This window comes from Bidens hawaiensis, unplaced genomic scaffold (assembly GCF_021521415.1).
Source record: "Bidens hawaiensis isolate Kalapana, Puna unplaced genomic scaffold, B.hawaiensis_p1.1 tig00045634_1, whole genome shotgun sequence".
Classification (NCBI taxonomy): Eukaryota; Viridiplantae; Streptophyta; class Magnoliopsida; order Asterales; family Asteraceae; genus Bidens; species Bidens hawaiensis.
The window spans coordinates 105513-115572 of NW_027505948.1; the positions used below are offsets into that span (position 1 = coordinate 105513).

At 36.6% G+C, this 10060-nt stretch overlaps 2 pseudogenes across 1 annotated transcript; one reads left to right on the plus strand and one right to left on the minus strand.

Moving 5' to 3' along the window:
• The first annotated feature begins 450 nt into the window (after window positions 1–450).
• LOC143616088 (serine/threonine-protein kinase STY17-like) lies at window positions 451–3942 on the plus strand (annotated as a pseudogene). Its single transcript, XR_013150599.1, has 4 exons — window positions 451–518; window positions 1195–1512; window positions 2273–2925; window positions 3700–3942. The product of XR_013150599.1 is annotated as a serine/threonine-protein kinase STY17-like (transcript).
• Window positions 3943–4904: 962 nt separating this feature from the next.
• Window positions 4905–7536, minus strand: LOC143616086 (pentatricopeptide repeat-containing protein At1g03100, mitochondrial pseudogene; annotated as a pseudogene).
• Between the last annotated feature and the right edge of the window lie 2524 nt (window positions 7537–10060).

Here is a 10060-nt window from a genome sequence, read left to right on the forward strand (position 1 = left end):
GTTTTTACTCGTTACTAAACAAATCTTTTATTATTATTATTATTATTATTATTATTATTATTATTATTATTATTATTATTATTATTATTATTATTATTATTATTATTATTATTTTGAGTGATAATCTTGAGCAACAATGAACACAGCCCGGCTCTACAGTTAAGTTAGTCACATAGACATTGTGCACAAACATCAAAGCTAAAAACAAACCACCTTCATAACAATGTCCGTCCATTGCTGGCTTTAATGAAAGCACCACTTTTGTCCAAACCTTCACTTGACCATATAAACCACCACTGGACCAACTTAACCGGTTACTTTCAAGTAAAACCGACATCATGAGCCGACTACAACAACCTAAGACCACCACGGTTACCATCAACATGTCTTCCACCCATCAAGAAAACGCTACCAGAAGCTCTCGAAAAAAGTTTTGCAGGGCGTTTGGTGATTGCATGACTAAACCAACCATTGCTGCCTCACCACCTCGTCACTCGAGTCCCCGACTCGAGCTTCAGGTATCTTGTAAACGTATATTAAGTTGTTGACTACTTTCACGTTCTAGTTATGAAAACATTATTTGTGTTTCAACTTAGATATAAGATGTGTACGGTTACACAACCATCTTATGTATTACAATTAAACTTGTCTACCAAATACTGATCCTGTATAATGCAACCTTTTATGTATGTACACAATGTACAAATAATGCTTAGCATTTGTTCGCTTATTTTCACACACAACACATACATGATCATTTGAATTCTTGATTTCAATATCACAAAACTTAGGTCTTTGTTGTGTGCACAAGATCAGGGTAAGCTGAGACACTCGTGAGCCGCTCGAGATTAGTTCACTAAAAGCTAGAATCAAGTCGAGCCTAAGCACAAGCTTGTTCAATAAGCAAGCCCGAGCTTCATATACCGAGCTCTGTTAATCTCATGAGTCTAATCTAGCCTATTGTTTATATGTATATAATAAAATTGTATTTCATATAACAAACATTCATTTAATACAAATCATTACATATAAATATGCTAAAAGTCGAGCAGCTTTAAAAAAATCTCAGGAACCGAGCTCAAGTTTTGAATATAGAGCTTAACGGGCTGACTTTGAGCTTGAAAACGCTCAAGCTTGGCTCATTTACATGACAATTTAGTAATGTTGGTTTTTGGGTTTGAAATCATATCGAAGGTTGAAGAGTTGCATAGAGAAGTGAGGAAAGAGAAAGACCTAAAATCTGTGTACAAGATGAGGTTGGAAAGAACACAAGATTATCTTAAATATTGTCTGCAAGTAGCACAAGACAATGGATTCTTGAACCTTATTCTTAACAAAAAGGATAAACCTCAAGAATCATCATCCGTTTCGGTATCATCTCAGAGTCCCTCGTCAGCCATCATTCAAGCATCCACGGATCCTCAAACGCCACCGGTTGTTCCACAAAATACGGATCTTTCAGCTCTCGTTGAACAAGCCAAGAGTAACAGATGGTACATTCATCCACACGAGGTACGTATATAGGCTTGTCTAACCTACATTTCTAACATCACACGAACCTAAATGAAATTTGTGAATTTGAGTTTAATCTAAACGGTTTTGGTTATTTTTAAGGTTGAACCCACAAACACATTTAGCTAAATGGGTAGGGTTCTGTTGATGTGACGAGTCCCAGGCTGACACATTTAACCCACTTATATTTATAATTTTTTAGAATTAATAACACAGATAGTCACCATTGATCTCTAGAAATAAATGGAGCTTAACATTTTCCATAAGTGCATGTGAAATGACCAAAATACCTTTAACGCCAATTAAAATAAAATAATATATCGGGCATTTAAAAACAGTTAGTCTAAAGTCGTAATTTTTGAAACTTGAAGACTAAACTTGCAATATGACCAAACTACAGGAACCATCCGTGTAATTAATTCTTTGTTTTTTCTTAAACTTGTTTTATGCCATGACTTAACCTATGCCAAATTGAATAGCTAAAAATAGAGAAACCAACATCAAAGTTTAATAGTTAATATTTTAGAGAATTAATATGTTAAAACAATAGTTAATATTTTAGAGAATTAATATGTTAAAACAACGGGTTGTGCACATGTCAACTTGTAATGCCTGTGTTGTGTTTGGGCTCACATATCTAACGCGATATTTTGGTTCATGTCGGGTTTGACTGGCCACCCCTGCTGTAGCATGTTCAACCTTTTGACCCTCTTCCTTTTTAGCTAACTTTTCTAATATTATTATCACCTATCATATACAGATTGAACTCCACAAGAAAATAGCTCAAGGAAGCACAGCAGACATATACCAAGCAACATGGCGCGGTCTAGACGTTGCAGTGAAATGCATATTCCCTGACTTCTTTAACTTAAATGATTATGGAGTCAGCTTCTTCGCTCAAGAGGTCGAAACATTATCAAGACAACGTCACACCTACGTGCTCCAACTAATGGGTGCATGTCTTGACCCACCTAACCACGGTTGGCTTGTTACCGAGTTCCTAAACATGACTTTAAAAGACTGGCTGCATGGCCCGGGTAAGAGGCGGAAAGAACGGCTCAACCCACTCCCCCCGTTTGAGGACCGATTAGCCAAGGCATTAGAGATTGCACAAGGGATGCAGTATTTACATGAACACAAACCGATGATTATTCATCGGATTTAAAACCGAGTAACATATTTTTGGATGACGCGTGTCATGTGAGAGTTGCAGATTTTGGGCATGCTCGGTTTTTAACTAATGAAGAAAAGGCGTTTACAGGCGAAACAGGGACATATGTATACATGGCTCCAGAAGTGATCCGGAGCGAGCCGTATGATGAAAAATGTGACGTTTATAGTTTCGCGGTCATACTTAATGAGCTTCTAACGGGCGAATACCCCTACATCGAGACTGATTATGGTCCCTCCAAGGTTAACAAACTAAAACACACTACAAATAGGGTTGAAAATGAGCAGAGTCGAGCCAGGGTGAGCTCGGGCTTGGTTGGTTTACAGACTGAACCGAGCAAAATGTTGGGCTCGAGCTCGGCTCGTCAAAAGCTCGAGCCACCTCATTCAGTTATAAAATTTTGAAGGTTTTTTTTTACAAATATTGACATACATAAAAACAAAATATAATACTTTTAACACATACATAATGCAGAATATACAAACTATATGACTTATAATTTATGTATATTAAAATTTGGGTTATGATTTTGTGTTATAATTTATATATATTAAATTTTTGGGTTAATTACCAATCACTGTATTCTGTAGCACAACTCCTGGCGTCTATAAGCACATTGCAACTAAAACTCACAACAAACATAAAGATCCAAACTTATATTTCCATACATAAAAAATTCTTATACATACATTAAAAATTGGGTTGTAACTAAACGAGCTAACGGGCCTAACAAGTGAGCCAACGAGCCCAACTTAACTTGGCTCAGACTCGCTCATTTACAAATGAGCCGATTTCGAGCAAACCAAGAACTCGGCTCAACTTGGCTTGGGTTCAATTTGGTTACAGACCTAGCCGGCTCAGGCTCGGCTCGGCTCGGCTTGGCTTGGCTCATTTACAAATGAGCCAATTTCGAGCTAGCTATGAGCTTTTTGAACGACCCTAACTACACACTAGTTTGGTATTCACATAGGACTCTTAACATCAGTTGGTGTGCATTTGTGTTTAATGATGAGCAGATTGCATTGGAAGTTGGTGAAGGGAAGATAAGGCCAGCACTACCAAAGCATGAAGAGAATATTGAAGATCTTATTGAACTGATTCAACTCTCGTGGGATGAAGACCCGGAATACAGACCGTCTTTTGCCACAATTACTAGTGGTCTGAAATTGATTTCTAACAGACTTACTAATTCTCCATAGGCTTTCCCATTAATCTGTCCTAGAGGAATTCAATTTGTGGTTTCAAAAATTTTGTACTTGTGTTTGATTTGGTTTTTTAACAAAAAAATAGTTATGTTGTAATGCCGAAGATGATATAATGTTAGATTCGATAAATAATCATTAAGAAACCTAACCTGCATCAATAACTAGACCCGTTACCCAGCCTGCCTGACCTCTAAATATTGGATTACCAAGTAACATACCATTACCAATTCAGGGTGTAGAGTGTAATCGAGAAGGACCGCTCGTAAGCCACTCAAGACCAACTCACTAAAAGCCCAAATTTTTAATATACAATTATGATATGCACTTCTAGTTCCTAGGCCCTCGCTTCTTGAAGTTGACGACACCTCTATTGGTATTGAATTATTGATGACGGATCAAGAACAATGATCATTTGAACCTTTACTATTTATTACCTTTTGAACTTTTGGTTTTCATGTTTTGAACATTTTAGTATTGAAACTTTGGGACTTTACTTTGAATATTTTGTTATTCAAGTTTTGGAATTACATGCGATTCTTGACTCTTTTAGAACTCTTGGTACTAAATGTTACATAATAGTTTTTGTTTATTTTATGTGAAGAACAGTATTATTTTTCTAATACATAATAAATTTCAAATATTTTTTTATTTAAGTGCGCTTTTTTTTTCGCGCGTAACGCCTTTGATAACTATGATAATAATTAATTAAATACTGCTCACGACACGAGCGAAGCTTGAGCACAGCTTGTATACAACCGTAATACCAATCAACATCTCTTAAAAACAGAGAAACAATATGATGAAATAGATAAACTAGAAAACAGAATCATGCTTTGTTATGAATGATAGAAATGGTTTTGACAATTAAGATCAGAATAACGTAAAAGAGTCACCCAGCCCCTCTCTCTCAACCCCCCCCCCCCCCCTTTTCTGTTTTCCTACAAAATCCACTTTGTACTGTAAAATAAATATAATAAAATCATATTTATGACTACATGAGGTTTACAAACACATACCAGGCTATCACATCCAAATCTTTAATTGGATTGCGCAAGGTCCACATGATCCACGGGTTGAAAAAATAAGCGCAAATACTCCTCAAAACAACCCGACCCATTTCTTAAAGGTCAATGCAGCCTCCCTCCTGTTTAACTGTGACTCTGTCTGAACCTTGGGAGCCTTCCCTTTACAAAATGTTTTATGATACTTCAGAAAAAGCGTTCGGTATTTATACTTATCCACAAACATTTTCCCCTTTTCCATCATCTCCACAACTTCATTAGCCCGAATAAAAAAACCGCCCCTGACAAACGTATAAAGTACAGAATCCAATAATTCTTGATCAAACTTCATCCCATGATAAAAAGCAAGAACCTTCATCTCACCCCAAAGTTCGGTAACCTCGGTATACTTCCCGCCAACCGCAGCATAACCCGTCACCAATGAATGAAACGTTTGAGCATTTGGGGCATGCCCTAAGCTTCTCATCTTTTTAAGAGCCTTTTCCGCATCTTGCATTAACCGTTTCCTACAAAAAAAGTGAATCACATTGTTCCAATCATGAACGCCACAGTCAACAGGTTGACCGTCTTTGATTTCCTGTAAAAGTTTCGCCATTAACTTAGCTTCACCACTTCCGACACACCCGTTGACCAGATTTTCAAACTCTTGTTGACCAGATTTCTCTAGTTTAGCTTCTTTCATTTCTTTAAACAGATTTAAAGCCCCTTGAGTATCTTTATCGACCACACGGGACTCGATCATTGCCTCATAGGAGCTTGCGTCTAGCTGGATCCCGGCTCTACGTGCATCTTTAACAAGTGATTTGACTTCTGCTGACCTGTTTTCTTTACAATACGCCTTTAGAAGAGATGAATACACAGAAGATCCTGTTTTGACACCACACATGCGCATCTCGTCAAGAAGATCGTGTGCCTGATCCAACCATCCAAGAGAAATGCATGTGTTGATTACTTGAACCAAAGGCGAGCTATCGAGTGAAACGGGCGAATCTTCTTTTTCCACCTTGACTAGAAACTCAACGAGCTCCTTTATTTTATTGGATTCCAAGTAACCTTTCACTAGTTTCACAAACATCGTATCTGTCGGTTTGAGAATGCCACGTTCGGTTGTGATAAGTTCTAATCGTGTTTGAAACTTTTTTATTAACGTACTAAGTAGCTCTTTAGCCTCTGCTTCAAGTTTTACAAACTTCCAGTCAACACGAAAGTCTTCATAAGTCAACGCATCAGTTGACTTTTCATCGGTCAAAATCTTTTCAGACTCTGCTTTGTCTGTTTTTATAACATCATACATAAAAGTGGACAACCCAAGAGAGTTTTGAGCTTTTTTCGCCTTCCGAATCATTTCAATCACCATACGCGACGCAGAATCTAAATCACCAAATTTCAAATGGCAAGAAAGTAAACAGTTATAAAACTCTCTAAACTGATTATCACTCAAATCATGCGCTTCATCAACATATCTCTTAAGCTTTCTAAGCTCTTCTCGTCTTCCATTCCGTTCATGCAAATGACCCATCAAGATCAACAACGTGACATCGGTTTTCACACCGATTCGCGGTATCATATCCAAAATCTCTTCAGCTTTCCTATTAACATCAAAGAGAAGACAACCCGCCAAAGCAATGTTGACAGCGGTTATGTTAGGCTTCATAGCAATCAAATGCGCATTACTCTTTTTACGCGGGTCCACTCTCCCGTCTTGGAACATAAAACCAATCTCGAGCGCCAACTCAGCTGCCAGGTAAGCACCAGGAGAAGTTTGTGACATGTGAGCTAATATTGCAGCCCATGTATTCACTGGCGGAAACTGCTCGGTTTCCACCAGTTTTCTCAAAACAGTCGCTGCATTCACAACCGAACCGTGTTTCGCAAGACATAACGAAAGATATATCAAAGTTTCCTTTTCTAGTAAGTTTTGCTTGTGATTATTAAGCGCTTTTTCCACTAAACCATACGCCCGATCGAGCCATTCACGCTCTAGACTTTGCGCAAAAGTCGCAATAACTTTGTTGACGATCAACTTTCTCGGAAAACCGTCCATGTTCATGTGCTGTTCGTGTAATTTCCACGCATCATTAAGCCTGTATTCGTCAAGCGCCGTTTGTAGTTCTTCACTTAGCTTACCGAGGTCTCTAGCCTGAACCAGGATTGAAAAAGATTGACATGGGTGGGCTGCAAAAAGATTGATTTTGGGTAGCACATCAACTGTTTGATGAAATGCCATAGTGAAATCTTGATATTCTAGCAGCCGGGTTGTCGGGTATCTTGGTAATCTAGCAGCATACAGAAGGTTTAAGCTGCAACATCTAAGTTTCCTTACCAACATTATGGAATAAAGTTATAATAGTCTCAGGGGCATTTCGTCGAACACTTGGTGGGTGAGAAGAAAACTACTGTTTAATAAGTGAATTGAGGGAAGATTAAATGAAATTGGCTAACTTTGCTTTGTGGGTAATGATTAATGTGGGTTTGGTTTACTGAATTTGAAGGTGAAAATGGGTGATGAGTTCGTGCCGATGGTGAAATGGTTTGGCGGCAGAACAATCTGATACTCTGATATTAGTTTTGAATTTTTAGTTATTTATTTGTTAAGGTTTAAATGATAAAAGAGAATTTGGATTTTTAATCAATCATATCAATTTATTTATTTGTTTTCAGCGGGTAACTTTAATTAAAACGAACACCACCCCTATCAAGACGTTTCAGGACCGTAAGACCAACAAAACGCAATTGGGAAACAAAATTACACCCATCCCTTCACGTAAGGAGTTAAACGAAAAACCTATTTTATATCCAAAGATACCTTAAGGATTTAACTTCACCACCTTGAAGTCCGTCTAATTTTTTTGGAAAACAGACTTATTGCGTGTATTCAAAAAGCACCAACAGGCTATCATGATAATACCATATTACCATTCAATACTTTTTTCATTTTTTTTGCAAAGCAAAGCCGATGAGTGTAGCTAGTGACGGACCTAAAAAATTTTCTTATAGGAGTCGAATTTTTTTCGATACTAAGCTGAGTATCGGTATATATTTTTTTTGGTCTGGTTTGACCGCTTGGGTCGTGTCAAATCGATATATCAATTCTTTTCAGTCCAGTTCAAATCAGGTCAAAACCATGATTATATAAACTATAAAAGAAATCAATTTGAAATACAAATATATTTATAAATCAAATAAAGTAAATAAAGAGTGTTATTTTATATAATAATTAAACAGTATAATATAACAATATTCATGTAATAGGGATTGAAAAAACTAGATAACAACTTTATAGCTAGGGTAGTAGAAAATTGTTGTACTTTCTTCATCGTCAACCGCACATAATATAAGAAAGAATAGTCAGTAGTATAAACCCTTATATCCTTAATATTCTTTTTTTACTCTTTCCTGGTTATCATCTTGTAATGTTGGCCGGAAAAGCATCTGAAGATCAATCTTTACTTTCCTCACCTTCTTCAGCTATGTTTTTTTTTCCTTTTTCCAATATCTTATAGGAGTCGGTGTCTAAATTTCACATTAGTTATTAGGATTTTAACATATATATGCAACTAAATTTTATTTTTCCATAGGGGTCGGTCGATCCTCCGCATGATAGCAGTAGGTCCACCCTTGAGTGTAGCGTAGGTAATTCCTGAACCAAAAATACATAAATCAGAGAAATCTTGCACCATGAGCTAATCATATTCCACACCAAGTTTACAAATTGACATGAAGTGAAAATAGAAATAGAATTTAATCGCAAAACCTTCAACCCACATAACAATTATGATTCACACTTTATAGAATATAAAAGAATAAGATGTGACTTTAAAAGAATAAGATATGACTTTATTAAAATATAAAATAATAAATTTATAGCAGTTAAAAGATAAAAATTAAAGAATAAGTTTATGACACGTCCAAAAGGATCTCAATATATGTTCTACATCAATTGTAAATTATATTACTATTATTTGATCGGAATCAGTTTGATTTATCATGATACAAGCACTTGTATAATTATTTTATCTAGAGCACATATTTATATGCATCTTGAGCTGCAGGTATTTATTTATTATCTATATATCATAACTAACACATGATCATATGTCTACGAGTAGAGTTGAATTAGTGAAATAGTTGTTCTTTACAAACTTATTTCTCTTTCACTAAGTGTTAACGAACTTTAGTATAACTGTGTAACTAACATAATGTTATCATCAAATCTCTATTAATGTAAAATTATAGTTATAACACATTTAGTCCTTAAAAGTTTTAGGCCTAACCACAGCCAAAAATCGGTGTTCAACCTGTTCGCCGACTAGACTCCACGACCTCGAAGCAATATCGCACGAACCAAAAACATGTCTATTGTCTTCAACACTCGTTCCACGTGCGTGGCATAAGATTGTCTGACTATCAATCGCATGATGACTAAGATTCCATCTAGTAGGCAATCGATCCAAAATCACTCGTCAAACCATGATGTTCACTTCTTTTATTTTGAACGAATTCCATCTAATCTTGATTTGCTTGCCTTAAATATCATCATCATCATCATCGTACTCAGTATATCCAACCAATAGCAATGCTATGGTAGGGCCTGAGGAGGGTAAGATGTAGACAGCCTTACCTCTGTCTCATAGGGATAGAGAGCTGCTTCCGGTGAGACCCCCGCTCGATAGTAGTTTTGCATCAAGCCTTGGACATAAGGCACATAGCACTCAATCATCAGGACACCGGCTGATTGGTACATGTGCCCTTGTCTTTCGGCTATCAACGCCACCACATGATGCCTGATTAACCTTCTGCCACTTTTAACGTTATTTTCACGAGATTAGTAAAATAACGTCAAAATTAGTTCAATTTTACTTTTGTCCACCCGAGAGTTCAAACATATATACATATATGCCTTAAATATGTGTGATATAAATTCCTTCTGGCATTTTTTATTTAAGTTTACTCATAAAAACAACATAAATAAGTGAGTGATAAAAGTTCAAACCGTATGGTTCAAGAGCTAAAAGAAAACAAAAAAAGAGTTTATAAATAAATACACGCCGTTGCCGGGGATCAAACCCGGGTCACCGGGTGACAGGCGAGAATACTTAACACTATACTACAACGACATTTTATGACTATTATTATTATAAGCTATACTT